At 45.5% G+C, this 13,782-nt stretch overlaps 6 non-coding genes and 3 pseudogenes across 6 annotated transcripts; all 9 read right to left on the bottom strand.

The window, feature by feature from the left end:
* Positions 1–5,806: 5,806 nt before the first annotated feature.
* On the bottom strand, positions 5,807–5,879 carry LOC134312676 (U2 spliceosomal RNA; annotated as a pseudogene).
* A 117-nt stretch (positions 5,880–5,996) lies between these two features.
* On the bottom strand, positions 5,997–6,111 carry LOC134312988 (U5 spliceosomal RNA). The gene has a single exon (XR_010011897.1). It is a non-coding gene; the product is annotated as a U5 spliceosomal RNA (small nuclear RNA).
* Positions 6,112–6,484: 373 nt separating this feature from the next.
* Positions 6,485–6,675, bottom strand: LOC134313378 (U2 spliceosomal RNA). Its single transcript, XR_010012260.1, has one exon. It is a non-coding gene; the product is annotated as a U2 spliceosomal RNA (small nuclear RNA).
* A 403-nt stretch (positions 6,676–7,078) lies between these two features.
* LOC134313464 (U2 spliceosomal RNA) lies at positions 7,079–7,302 on the bottom strand (annotated as a pseudogene).
* Positions 7,303–7,712: 410 nt separating this feature from the next.
* LOC134312619 (U2 spliceosomal RNA) lies at positions 7,713–7,901 on the bottom strand. Its single transcript, XR_010011596.1, has one exon. It is a non-coding gene; the product is annotated as a U2 spliceosomal RNA (small nuclear RNA).
* A 4,590-nt stretch (positions 7,902–12,491) lies between these two features.
* On the bottom strand, positions 12,492–12,729 carry LOC134312696 (U2 spliceosomal RNA; annotated as a pseudogene).
* Positions 12,730–12,846: 117 nt separating this feature from the next.
* Positions 12,847–12,961, bottom strand: LOC134312938 (U5 spliceosomal RNA). Its single transcript, XR_010011851.1, has one exon. It is a non-coding gene; the product is annotated as a U5 spliceosomal RNA (small nuclear RNA).
* A 361-nt stretch (positions 12,962–13,322) lies between these two features.
* Positions 13,323–13,513, bottom strand: LOC134313453 (U2 spliceosomal RNA). Its single transcript, XR_010012333.1, has one exon. It is a non-coding gene; the product is annotated as a U2 spliceosomal RNA (small nuclear RNA).
* Positions 13,514–13,630: 117 nt separating this feature from the next.
* Positions 13,631–13,745, bottom strand: LOC134312959 (U5 spliceosomal RNA). The gene has a single exon (XR_010011869.1). It is a non-coding gene; the product is annotated as a U5 spliceosomal RNA (small nuclear RNA).
* Between the last annotated feature and the right edge of the window lie 37 nt (positions 13,746–13,782).

The raw sequence follows: 13,782 nt of genomic DNA, 5'->3' as shown, positions 1-13,782 counted from the left end.
ATAAATTGGTGTCACTACCCCTGTCGCCATTGTTCCCTTCATTTCCCCTTCCTCCAATATTGTGTTAAACACCTCTGTTAAATCCCTGCTTATCACTTCATCAAACCTCTTATAAAACTCTCCCGACATCCCATCTATCCCTGGTACCTTACCCTTTTTCAGGCTTTTTATTGCCTCTTTCACTTCCTCCTCCCTTATGCTTTTATTTATTTCTTGCTTTACATCATTAGGCACCTCCTTTTCTAGTTCTTTTATAAATTCATCTCCTACTTCTACCTCTACTTTCCTCTCCCTAAAATATTTCCTATAATACTCTGTCCCTACCTGCAACATCTCCTCATTTTGTACTTTTAGCTGTCCCTCCTTATCCCTTATTGCCTCTATCCCTCTCTTCTCTTTTTTCTCTAGCTTTCCCTATCCAATATGTATCTACTCTTTCCCCTCTCTCCCTAAACTCCTGTCCTGCCATTAACATATACTTCTCTGCTCTTCCCTCATATATCTTCCTTATCTGTCCCTGTACTATTTCTACTCTATCCTTGTCCACCTCCTTCCCTTCGTTCTCTCTCTCCTTTTCCTTCGCTAGTTCCCCCCACATTCTCCTTAAATCCCCCTTTTCCTCCTTTATCCTCTCCCTACTCTTCCACTGTCCCCATTGCTTTATCCTTTTCTTTGCTATCTCCCACCACTCTATAATTCCCTCGCATAGTCCTTTTAAACCCCTAACACCTTCCCAAAACACTCTAAATTCCTCTTCTATCCCCTCTTTCTCTAATATTTTTACATTTAATTTCCAGTACCCTGTCCCGTATTTTCTTCCCCCCACTTTTACCTCAGCCATCACCAGGTCATGGTCTGAGAAGTTTACACTTTTTGTTTCCCCTGCCACCACTTCCATACCCCTACTAACAAAAATCCTATCCAACCTACTTTCATCCCCCCTTGTATTCCTCTACGTTGGTCCCTCCATTCCCCTTCCTACCTTCTTCCCTATGTCCACAATCTTATGTGTTTTTATAATATCTTCTATAATTCCTGCTGCTTCATCTCTTCCTCCCGCCAAATTGATATTAAAGTCCTGCCCATAACCAAAAAATTATTTGTTGCACATAACAACTTAACATTTTCATAAAAAACCCTTTTGTCTTTTATGTACTGTGGTCCATATATATTTAATACCCTTAACTTTACTCCCCCCAACTTAAATCCACTCCAACCATCCTCCCCACTTCACCACCTATAATTTGTTTTACTTTCATACCCCATCCCTTAAACAAAATCCCAACTCCACTTGAGTGTACCCCCCCTATGGACCACACTGATTTCCCCCCTCGCCAGTCTTTTTGGAACGTTTTAACATCCTCTAAATACTTCAGGTGCGCCTCCTGAATAAAACAAATATCCAAACTTAAATCTTCTAAAAAACTGAAAACCATTTTTCTTTTCTTTGTATTTTTCAGTCCTTGCGCATTAAAGGTCCCTATTTTCAATTTCCTTTCCATTTGATTAATTTAATTAAAATAATAATCCTCCCTAAAACCACAGTCCATATTTGGTCGGTTTTGTAACTGAAGAAGTTGAAACATAATACCAACCACATCCCCATTAATAAATCAAAAGTTTCTTCTTTTACGCTCCATGTCTCAGTTTTCCTTTTTGCCCTTTTACATATCCTCATTTTGGTCCTTTTATTTTCTTCCTAGTCCTTCTCTGTAGCAGCATTTCCTCCTCTCCTTGATCCTCCTCGCTTTCAGATTCGCTCCTTGTCCTCATCTTCTCTTTTTGGCTTATTTCAACATCCAATCTTGTCCTTTTCTTCTCTCTTCCTTCCTCTGTTGCCTCCTTTGGTCGGGTTTGCTTGCTATTAGCATGCATGCTCTCTTTCTTCTCCCCTCTTTCCTGTCCTTGTTCCAGTTCCTGTATCTCCATTGCCATAGCCCAGTCCGTACTTTCTCTATGTAGAGTCTCTTCTATCCCTTCCAGTGCCTCCTCTAACCCTGTTGGTGTCCAGAAAATCCGTTCCTCACTTGAGCTTAAGTTCTCCTGGGTTCCCTCTATTTTGTTTGTTTCTTTCTCTGGTCCTCTTTCTCCTCTTGTCTTTGTTCTACTAGGTTCCCGCTCTTTTCCGCTTTCTTCTCCGGTTTCTTTTCGGCTGTCTGTCTCCTCTACCGTCTCCTCCCCCATCTGGTCTACACTCTCTGCTTCTTTGTTCTTTCTCTCTTGCATTTTTCCCGCCTTTTCCGGCTCCGCGTGTTCACTCTCTTTCCTGAACCCCATTTCCTCAAAGTCCTGAGCAAATAAACTTGCAAAGAGTCCTCCTCGCGCTGGGCAACGTCTGTAGAGATGTTCCTCGCTTCCACATATGCTGCATGTCTTGGGAGCCCCACATTCTTGTGTCCTGTGGTCCTCCCCTCCACATGTGCGGCATCTCTGACCTTCACAGGTTTCCTTAGTGTGTCCTATGGCTCCACACCTTCTGCAGTACTGTGGCTGGCCTGGGTAGTACAAAAACCCGCGATGGAGCCCGATTGCAAAGCTCCCTGGGGGATGTACCAAGCCTCCCATGAACGTTTGATCCACTTTTAGCTTTGCCATAAACCTTCTCTTCCCATTCCAAATACCAAAACGTCCACGTACCTTCTCTCCTGGTGACACGGTATTGCAGTACCTGGAGAGGAACGCCCTGATGTCATCATCTGGCACAAAGGGGTTGTACATGTGTACCGTCACTGGTATCTGATCCACGTGGCAGTGCCTTCCTTAACCTTTTTGCCAGTATTTTTGCCATTATTTTGCTGTCTACACCCAGCATTGATAATGGCTTGTAGTTGTCTAAATTTTCCTTTTCCCCCTTTTTATAAATTGGTGTCACTACCCCTGTCGCCATTGTTCCCTTCATTTCCCCTTCCTCCAATATTGTGTTAAACACCTCTGTTAAATCCCTGCTTATCACTTCATCAAACCTCTTATAAAACTCTCCCGACATCCCATCTATCCCTGGTACCTTACCCTTTTTCAGGCTTTTTATTGCCTCTTTCACTTCCTCCTCCCTTATGCTTTTATTTATTTCTTGCTTTACATCATTAGGCACCTCCTTTTCTAGTTCTTTTATAAATTCATCTCCTACTTCTACCTCTACTTTCCTCTCCCTAAAATATTTCCTATAATACTCTGTCCCTACCTGCAACATCTCCTCATTTTGTACTTTTAGCTGTCCCTCCTTATCCCTTATTGCCTCTATCCCTCTCTTCTCTTTTTTCTCTAGCTTTCCCTATCCAATATGTATCTACTCTTTCCCCTCTCTCCCTAAACTCCTGTCCTGCCATTAACATATACTTCTCTGCTCTTCCCTCATATATCTTCCTTATCTGTCCCTGTACTATTTCTACTCTATCCTTGTCCACCTCCTTCCCTTCGTTCTCTCTCTCCTTTTCCTTCGCTAGTTCCCCCCACATTCTCCTTAAATCCCCCTTTTCCTCCTTTATCCTCTCCCTACTCTTCCACTGTCCCCATTGCTTTATCCTTTTCTTTGCTATCTCCCACCACTCTATAATTCCCTCGCATAGTCCTTTTAAACCCCTAACACCTTCCCAAAACACTCTAAATTCCTCTTCTATCCCCTCTTTCTCTAATATTTTTACATTTAATTTCCAGTACCCTGTCCCGTATTTTCTTCCCCCCACTTTTACCTCAGCCATCACCAGGTCATGGTCTGAGAAGTTTACACTTTTTGTTTCCCCTGCCACCACTTCCATACCCCTACTAACAAAAATCCTATCCAACCTACTTTCATCCCCCCTTGTATTCCTCTACATTGGTCCCTCCATTCCCCTTCCTACCTTCTTCCCTATGTCCACAATCTTATGTGTTTTTATAATATCTTCTATAATTCCTGCTGCTTCATCTCTTCCTCCCGCCAAATTGATATTAAAGTCCTGCCCATAACCAAAAAATTATTTGTTGCACATAACAACTTAACATTTTCATAAAAAACCCTTTTGTCTTTTATGTACTGTGGTCCATATATATTTAATACCCTTAACTTTACTCCCCCCAACTTAAATCCACTCCAACCATCCTCCCCACTTCACCACCTATAATTTGTTTTACTTTCATACCCCATCCCTTAAACAAAATCCCAACTCCACTTGAGTGTACCCCCCCTATGGACCACACTGATTTCCCCCCTCGCCAGTCTTTTTGGAACGTTTTAACATCCTCTAAATACTTCAGGTGCGCCTCCTGAATAAAACAAATATCCAAACTTAAATCTTCTAAAAAACTGAAAACCATTTTTCTTTTCTTTGTATTTTTCAGTCCTTGCGCATTAAAGGTCCCTATTTTCAATAAAACCACAGTCCATATTTGGTCGGTTTTGTAACTGAAGAAGTTGAAACATAATACCAACCACATCCCCATTAATAAATCAAAAGTTTCTTCTTTTACGCTCCATGTCTCAGTTTTCCTTTTTGCCCTTTTACATTTCCTCATTTTGGTCCTTTTATTTTCTTCCTAGTCCTTCTCTGTAGCAGCATTTCCTCCTCTCCTTGATCCTCCTCGCTTTCAGATTCGCTCCTTGTCCTCATCTTCTCTTTTTGGCTTATTTCAACATCCAATCTTGTCCTTTTCTTCTCTCTTCCTTCCTCTGTTGCCTCCTTTGGTCGGGTTTGCTTGCTATTAGCATGCATGCTCTCTTTCTTCTCCCCTCTTTCCTGTCCTTGTTCCAGTTCCTGTATCTCCATTGCCATAGCCCAGTCCGTACTTTCTCTATGTAGAGTCTCTTCTATCCCTTCCAGTGCCTCCTCTAACCCTGTTGGTGTCCAGAAAATCCGTTCCTCACTTGAGCTTAAGTTCTCCTGGGTTCCCTCTATTTTGTTTGTTTCTTTCTCTGGTCCTCTTTCTCCTTTTGTCTTTGTTCTACTAGGTTCCCGCTCTTTTCCGCTTTCTTCTCCGGTTTCTTTTCGGCTGTCTGTCTCCTCTACCGTCTCCTCCCCCATCTGGTCTACACTCTCTGCTTCTTTGTTCTTTCTCTCTTGCATTTTTCCCGCCTTTTCCGGCTCCGCGTGTTCACTCTCTTTCCTGAACCCCATTTCCTCAAAGTCCTCAGCAAATAAACTTGCAAAGAGTCCTCCTCACGCTGGGCAACGTCTGTAGAGATGTTCCTCGCTTCCACATATGCTGCATGTCTTGGGAGCCCCACATTCTTGTGTCCTGTGGTCCTCCCCTCCACATGTGCGGCATCTCTGACCTTCACAGGTTTCCTTAGTGTGTCCTATGGCTCCACACCTTCTGCAGTACTGTGGCTGGCCTGGGTAGTACAAAAACCCGCGATGGAGCCCGATCCTGGGGGATGTACCAAGCCTCCCATGAACGTTTAATCCACTTTTAGCTTTGCCATAAACCTTCTCTTCCCGTTCCAAATACCAAAACGTCCACGTACCTTCTCTCCTGGTGACACGGTATTGCAGTACCTGGAGAGGAACGCCCTGATGTCATCATCTGGCACAAAGGGGTTGTACATGTGTACCGTCACTGGTATCTCCTCCATAGCAAACAGCGGCACCAAGCGTATGTCTCTCAGGTCCTCGTCCTCCATTCTCTTGGAGCAGTGGTCAAAAAATGTCGTACAGTCCTTGAAGGAAACAAAAGTAATGTCCAAGAAACCAGCCGTCGAGAAGTCTTGTAGACAATAAATCTGGTCCGCTGTAATTGCACAACGGGCTCTAAGCAGTTCTTGTACGATCCAGTCCCATCCGAATCTTCTTCTTCTTTCTTCAGTCGCCCCCCTGCAGATTTCGATCTGTACAGAATGTCGCCTTCTCTCTGCATGGTAAGAACAGATACTACACTTGATCTTAGCCAAAAGGCCGAGAAGCGATAACCTGAAATAGGCGCCGGGCCCCGGGCCCTACCTTTTGAGGGCCCGGACTAGTGGACGGTGCTGACCGGCCGCCTTCACGCCCACACACCTTCTGTAATTCCACCAGCAAAAGAGCAGCTTTGCAAAGACAAAGCCTTCAAAAAATAAGTTGAACTTGTCAACGTTCCTCTCCAGGGAAATCTTTAGTAAAAGGTGAAAGATTTGTACGTGAATGAAGAAAAACTCCAGCCCTGCTCGCCGGTCGCCCAGGCCTCCGTAGGCCACCGGCCGCTCAAGGAAGAGGGCTCGAGGTAGAACGACGAAAAGCTGCAGCAAAAGGGCCCTCGGGTCGTCGGGTGGGTGACGAGGCAGCACAGCCTTTGCCTGGAGAAACACAGGGTGGGGAAAAATTAAGTCTTTTTCACTTTTTTTTATTTTTTTTTTAAAAGTAAAACGGAGGGAAAATGAAAAAGCGGAAAAAGAGGGACTCCCTAGCGCAAAAGGGCCGAGGAAACCCCGGCCTGGGCTAAGCTAAGGTCTATGGCACCGCACCCCTAATCCCAACAGTGCCCAGCAGGGGGCAGTCACCAGCATTCGTCAATTTCTCTTCCGTTTGACCGTTTATGAGGGTGCACCGTGCCAGGAGGCAATGCAATACCTGGTCGATGCGTGGAGCGGACGGAGCAAGCCCCTCTTCCGACTCCCGGGCCTAAAAATCCATTTAATATATGGTCCTCGGGTAGAGGACGTATCAGATATTAAACTGATAAGAACAGATACTACACTTGATCTTAGCCAAAAGGCCGAGAAGCGATAACCTGAAATAGGCGCCAGGCCCTACCTTTTGAGGGCCCGGACTAGTGGACGGCGCTGACCGGCCGCCTTCAGGCCCAGCGACGAAAACCCGCAGCAGGAGGGCCCTTGGGTCGTCGGGTAAGTGACGAGGCAGCAGAAGAGGCAGCACAGCCTTTGCCTGAAGAAACACAGAGTGGGGAAAAATTAAGTCTTTTTCTCTTTTTTTATTTAAAAAATTTTGTTTTAAGTAAAATGGAGGGAAAATGAAAAAGCGGGAAAAGAGGGACTCCCTAGCGCAAAAGGGCCGAGGAAATCCTGGCCTGGGCTAAGCTAAGGTCTATGGCGCCGTACCCCTAATCCCAACAGTGCCCAGAAGGGGGCAGTCACCAGCATTCGTCAATTTTTCTTTCGTTTGACCGTTTATGAGGGTGCACCGTGCCAGGAGGCAATGCAATACCTGGTCGATGCGTGGAGCGGACGGAGCAAGCCCCTCTTCCGACTCCCGGGCCTAAAAATCCATTTAATATATGGTCCTCGGGTAGAGGACGTATCAGATATTAAACTGATAAGAACAGATTTTTTTCTTTTTTCGTTTCTGTTCAGAACAGATACTACACTTGATCTTAGCCAAAAGGCTGAGAAGCGATAACCTGAAATAGGCGCCGGGCCCCGGGCCCTACCTTTTGAGGGCCCGGACTAGTGGACGGCGCTGACCGGCCGCCTTCAGGCCCAGCGACGAAAACCCGCAGCAGGAGGGCCCTTGGGTCGTCGGGTGGGTGACGAGGCAGCAGAAGAGGCAGCACAGCCTTTGCCTGAAGAAACACAGAGTGGGGAAAAATTAAGTCTTTTTCTCTTTTTTTATTAAAAATTTTTTTTTAAAAGTAAAACGGAGGGAAAATGAAAAAGCGGGAAAAGAGGGACTCCCTAGCGCAAAAGGGCCGAGGAAACCCCGGCCTGGGCTAAGCTAAGGTCTATGGCGTCGTACCCCTAATCCCAACAGTGCCCAGCAGGGGGCAGTCACCAGCATTCGTCAATTTCTCTTCTGTTTGACCGTTTATGAGGGTGCACCGTGCCAGGAGGCAATGCAATACCTGGTCGATGCGTGGAGTGGATGGAGCAAGCCCCTCTTACGACTCCCGGGCCTAAAAATCCATTAAATATATGGTCCTCGGGTAGAGGACGTATCAGATATTAAACTGATAAGAACAGATTTTTTTTTTTTTTTTTTTTTTTTACAAAAGTTTATTTACACACATTTTCACACATTACAAACTATTTACAGAACTTTCATTTTATTTCTTTTTCAACACCACTATTACATTCATTTTAATCATCATTTCTTTTTCATACACGTCCCATAATCTCCCCCACTTTTCCTTCCCTTTTTCCCACCCCAAGTCCATTTCATCTTCTTTCATTCTTGTCTTAATTTCCCATTCGACTTTCTTGACTATCCCCATCACTCCCTTTCCCTTCCCTCCCTTCACCTCCACCTGTCTGTCCTCCCATATCCCTCTCTTAACCAGGCTTATTGTTAGCCATAGCATGAATCTGCTTCTTCCCTTCCCCATTCCTCCTAACCCTTTGTCTACCGCTTCCCACGTTACTCTAAACCCTTTTCCTATGTTTTCCAACCATGTTCCAACCTTCTGCCATACTTCCCTAGCCACATTACATTCCCAAAACACGTGTATTATCGATTCTTCCCTTCCACACCCCTCTCTCGGACACCTGTTTGTCTTACTAATTCCGTGTCTGTACATGATTTCTTTCACTGGTAGTTTCCTGTGCACTATTTGCCAGTTCATGTCTTTCAACCTGTTTTCCAGCCCCAATGGTTGTATTCTGGTCCACACTGTTCCTGCTTCTATTCTTCTTTTACTTTCCCTTACCCTCCTACTCCTGACTTCCTCATAAAGCCTTTTGTGGTTCGTGCATATGTTTCTGTCTTTCCCCTCTTTATTTACCTTTAGCAATTTGACAGCCTGCCCATAATGCCATGGCAGCTGCTCTGCCCTGGGACCTCTATTATCCCACTCCATGACTCCCCGTGCCTGGTATGCAAAGTATAGTTTTAAAAAATACCACCCTGGGTGTTGTCCCTCTTTTTCTAACTCTGCCATTATTCTTGCCACATAAATGCAGTTCAACTTTAATACTATGTCTAGCACCCCTCTCCCCCCTTCCTCTATTTTCCTGTACATTATCTCCCTTGCTATATATTTATACTTTCCTCCCCACATAAACCGAAATACTTCCCTTTGTACCCACCTCCTTCCACTCACTGGTAGTGGGTAGATGTATGCCAGGTACATCAGAAAGGGAAGTACTTCTGCTTTAATTACCAGACTCTTCCCTATATATGACAATTTCCTCCCGGTCCATAGTCCTAGCTTTTGTTTAATCTTTATTAACCTCTCTCCCCAATTCAACCCTGCTACCCCCTTGTTTTCAAATTTTACCCCTAGAATCTTTATTGGCCCTTCACTGACCTCCAATCCTCCCACCGAATCTTTCCTATCTTTCACTGTCCCAAAATATTTTAACTTGGATTTTTCCCTGTTCAATTTCGCCCCAGACCCAACCCTGAATCTTTCCACTATGTCCAATGTTCTCTCTATATCCCTATCTGTTCTACCCAAAATTGTCAAATCGTCTGCATACTGCGTTATCTTTACCCTATATCCACCTGCTCCCGGCACCAAAACCCCTACTATCTCCCTGTCCTTTCTAATCTTTTCCGCCAGCGGCTCCATATACATTATAAACAGGAGAGGCGACAACGGACACCCCTGTAATATACCCCCCGTTGTCTCAAAACTCCTCCCTAGATACCCGTTCAAACTTACTCTGCTGTACGTCCTCCTGTACATTGTTTTGACCCATCCAATCAGTTTTACTCCCATTCCCATCTTTTCCATTACCCTATACAAAAATTCCCTATCCACCCTGTCGAACGCCTTCGATTGGTCCAAGCTTGCCACCATCAATGGCAGCTTTCGGTCTCCTGACCACGCCACCACGTCTCTGATGAGTTGTAAATTCCACCTCGTGCTTCTACCTTCTATTCCACATGTCTGATCTACATGGATGACATGTGGCAGTGCCTTCCTCAACCTCCCTGCATATATTTTCGCCATTATTTTGCTATCCACCCCCAACATCGCTAATGGCCTATAGTTATCTAGATTTTCCCTTTCCCCCTTTTTGTATATTGGCGTCACTACCCCTGTCGCCATTGTTCCTTTCATTTCCCCTTCCTCCAGTATTTTGTTAAACACTTCTGTTAAGTCTCCGCTTACAACTTCTTTAAACCTTTTATAAAACTCTCCCGGTATACCATCTATCCCTGGTACCTTACCCTTTTTCATGCTTTTTATTGCCTCCTTCACCTCCTCCTCCCTTATGCTTTTATTTATTTCCTGCTTGATATCGCTAGGCACCTCCTTTTCTAGTCCTTTTATAAATTCCTGTCCTACTTCTACCTCCATTTCCCTCTCCCTAAAATACCTCCTATAATACTCTGTCCCTATCTGCAGCATCTCCTCATTTTGTACTTTTAGCTGTCCCTGCTCATCCCTTATTCCCTCTATTCCTCTCTCTTCTCTCCTTTCTCTAGCTTTCCCTATCCAATAAGTATCTACTCTTTCCCCCCTCTCCCTAAACTCTTGTCCTGCCATTAACATGTACTTCTCTGCTCTATCTTCATATATCTTCCTTATCTGTCCCTGTACTATTTCTACTCTATCTTTGTCTACCTCCTTCCCTTCGTTCTCTTTCTCCTTTTCTTTCGCTAGTTCCCCCCACATTCTCCTTAAGTTCCCCTTTTCCTCCTTTATCCTCTCCCTACTCTTCCATAGCCCCCATTGCTTGATTCTTTCCTTTGCTATCTCCCACCACTCTATAATTCCCTCACATAGTCCCTTTAAGCCCCTAACCCCTTCCCAAAACTCTCTAAATTCCTCTTCTATCCCCTTTTTCTCTAATATTTTTACATTTAATTTCCAGTACCCTGTCCCATATTTTCTTCCCCCCACTTTCACCTCAGCCATCACCAGGTCATGGTCTGAAAAGTTCACACTTCTTGTTTCTCCTGCCACCACTTCTATATTTCTGCTCACGAATATCCCATCCAGCCTACTTTCATCCCCCCTTGTATTCCTCCACGTTGGTCCTGTCATTCTCCTTCCTACCTCCTTCCCTATGTCCATTAGCTTATGTGTTTTTATTATATCTTCCATTATTCCTGCTGCTTCATCTCCTCCTCCCGCCAGATTAATATTAAAGTCCCCCCCCATAACCAAAAAATTACTTGTGGCACCTAATAGCTTGACATCTTCATAAAAAACCCTTTTATCTTTTAGATTTTGTGGTCCGTATATATTTACCACCCTCAACTTTACACCCCCCCAACTTAAATCTACTCCAACCATCCTCCCCACTTCACCACCTATAACTTGTTTTAAGTTCATATCCCATCCCTTAAACAAAATCCCAACTCCACTGGAGTGTACACCTCCTATGGACCACACTGATTTCCCCCTCCCCCAGTCCTTTTGAAATCTTTTAATGTCTTTCAAGTCCTTTAGGTGCGCTTCCTGAATCAAACAAATGTCCAAACTTAAATCTTCTATAAAACTAAAAACCATATTTCTTTTCTTTGTGTTTTTCAATCCTCTGGCATTAAATGTTCCAATTTTTAATGTTCTTACCATTCAGTTTCTTTTTCAGATTTTGCTTCTTTTATTTTTACTTAGGCAGTAAAGCATCTTCGTCCATTTCTTCTCTTCTTTCTAATGCTTTATACCTATTCCCCTTCAACGTCCGTGTCCGCCTTACCGGTTCCCCTTCCGTTTCTCCCTCTCTCTCCTCTCCTGGGAATGGCCGTTTTCCCGCTGTCACCACCTCCGGAGGCTCTGTAATGGATTTGAAGATACTATCTGCCCAATCTTTCAACTCTTGTTCTCGCTCCTGCACCTCCATGTCTTCCTGCTGTCTTTCCTTCTGTAGCTCCTCCTCTGTCTGTTGCTGCTGTGCCATCCTCCTGTCTCCAGCAGGTGTCTCTGCTCTCCTCTCCTCCTGTCCTGCCTCCTGTGCTACTGCCAACTGTGCTCCTCCTTCCATTCCCTCCTGTCCTTTGTTCTCGGGTGTCTGCTTTCCCGCTTTTTTTGATGGTTTCACCTCATAAGCTTCTGTTTGGTTCTTTGGACCCGCTTTTTGGGTCTCTTCTCCTTCTTTCTCTTCACCTTCCCTGTCCTCGGTAAAGAGGTCAGCAAAGGTTTTCTTCCTCAAGGGACAATCTTTATACAAATGGTCCTCCTCTCCACACAAGCTAAATTTTTTTGGAGCAGTGCACCATGCTGCTTCATGTTCCTGTGACCCACAGAACCGGCATTTTTGGCTGTTACATGCCGCTTTGGTGTGTCCCATTTCCCCACACTTTCTGCACCTTAGCGGCTGTCCCGGGTAAAACAAGAAACCTCGGTGCGGCCCGATTGCAAAAGTCCCCGGTGGCTGCACAACCCCTCCAGGGCTAGATGCATCCGGGCGGAACCTCACCTGGTACTTTCTTCGCCCCGTCCAGATGCCAAATTTATTTATTATTTTCAGTCCCCCTTCCACTTTTAGGCAATATCTCTTCAGAAATTGCCTAATGTCCTCTTCCTCTACAAAAGGGTTATACATATGGACCGTCACTGGGATGTCTTCCCAAATGTATAATGCTCTTACCCTGAAACCCTCCAACACTGGGTGAAGCTGGTGTCTATCCCAGGCTGCAACAAACTCCAGGCACGTCGTCATGTCCCTGAACGTAACATCCATAAATCCAGCTTTTGTAAAGTCCTGCAGGCACAGAACTGATTGCAGTGGTACTTTGAGCAGTCCTTGAAAAACTTCCTTCACAAGATATTCCAAGCAGAAATCCAAATGACGTTTCTGAGCTGCTTCCTGTTGCACTTCCACTCTCACAGAGTTTTTCAACCGCGCCACCCGGGCCGGCCCTCTCACGTCGCTTTCCGCCATGATAAGAACAGATACTACACTTGACCTTAGCCAAAAGGCCGAGAAGCGATAACCTGAAATAGGCGCCGGGCCCCGGGCCCTACCTTTTGAGGGCCCGGACTAGTGGACGGCGCTGACCGGCCGCCTTCACGCCCACACACCTTCTGTCATTCCACCAGCAAAAAAACAGCTTTGCAAAGACAAAGCCTTCAAAAAATAAGTTGAACTTGTCAACGTTCCTCTCCACGGAAATCTTTAGTAAAAGGCGAAAGATTTGTACGTGAATGAAGAGAAACTCCAGCCCTGCTCGCCGGTCGCCCGGGCCTCCGTAGGCCACCGGCCGCTCAAGGAAGAGGGCTCGAGGTAGAGCGACGAAAACCTGCAGCAAAAGCGCCCTTGGGTCGTCGGGTGGGTGACGAGGCAGCACAGCCTTTGCCTGGAGAAACACAGGGTGGGGGAAAATTAAGTCTTTCGCCTTTTTTTTAAGTAAAATGGAGGGAAAATGAAAAAGCGGGAAAAGGGCGACTCCTTAGCGCAAAAGGACCGAGGAAACCCCGGGCCTAGGCTAGGCAAAGGTCTAAGGCGCCGTACCCCTAATCCCAACAGCTTTCCAGCAGGGGCCAGTCACCAGCATTCGTCAATTTCTCTTTCGTTTGACTGTTTATGAGGGTGCACCGTGCCAGTAGGCAATGCAATACCTGGTCGATGCGTGGAGTGGACGGAGCAAGCCCCTCTTCCGACTCCCAGGCCTAAAAATCCATTTAATATATGGTCCTCGGGTAGAGGACGTATCAGATATTAAACTGATAAGAACAGATACTACACTTGATCTTAGCCAAAAGGCCGAGAAGCGATAACCTGAAATAGGCGCCAGGCCCCGGGCCCTACCTTTTGAGGGTCCGGACTAGTGGACGGCGCTGACCGCCCGCCTTCACACCCACACACCTTCTGTCATTCCACCAGCAAAAAAACAGCTTTGCAAAGACAAAGCCTTCAAAAAATAAGTTGAACTTGTCAACGTTCCTCTCCACGGAAATCTTTAGTAAAAGGCGAAAGATTTGTACATGAATGAAGAGAAACTCCAGCCCTGCTCGCCGGTCGCCCGGGCCTCCGTAGGCCACCGG

This window comes from Trichomycterus rosablanca, chromosome 4 (genome assembly GCF_030014385.1).
Source record: "Trichomycterus rosablanca isolate fTriRos1 chromosome 4, fTriRos1.hap1, whole genome shotgun sequence".
NCBI lineage: Eukaryota > Metazoa > Chordata > Actinopteri > Siluriformes > Trichomycteridae > Trichomycterus > Trichomycterus rosablanca.
The sequence above is the reverse complement of the archived record's forward strand: the minus strand, read 5'-3'. Positions and strand labels throughout refer to the sequence as shown.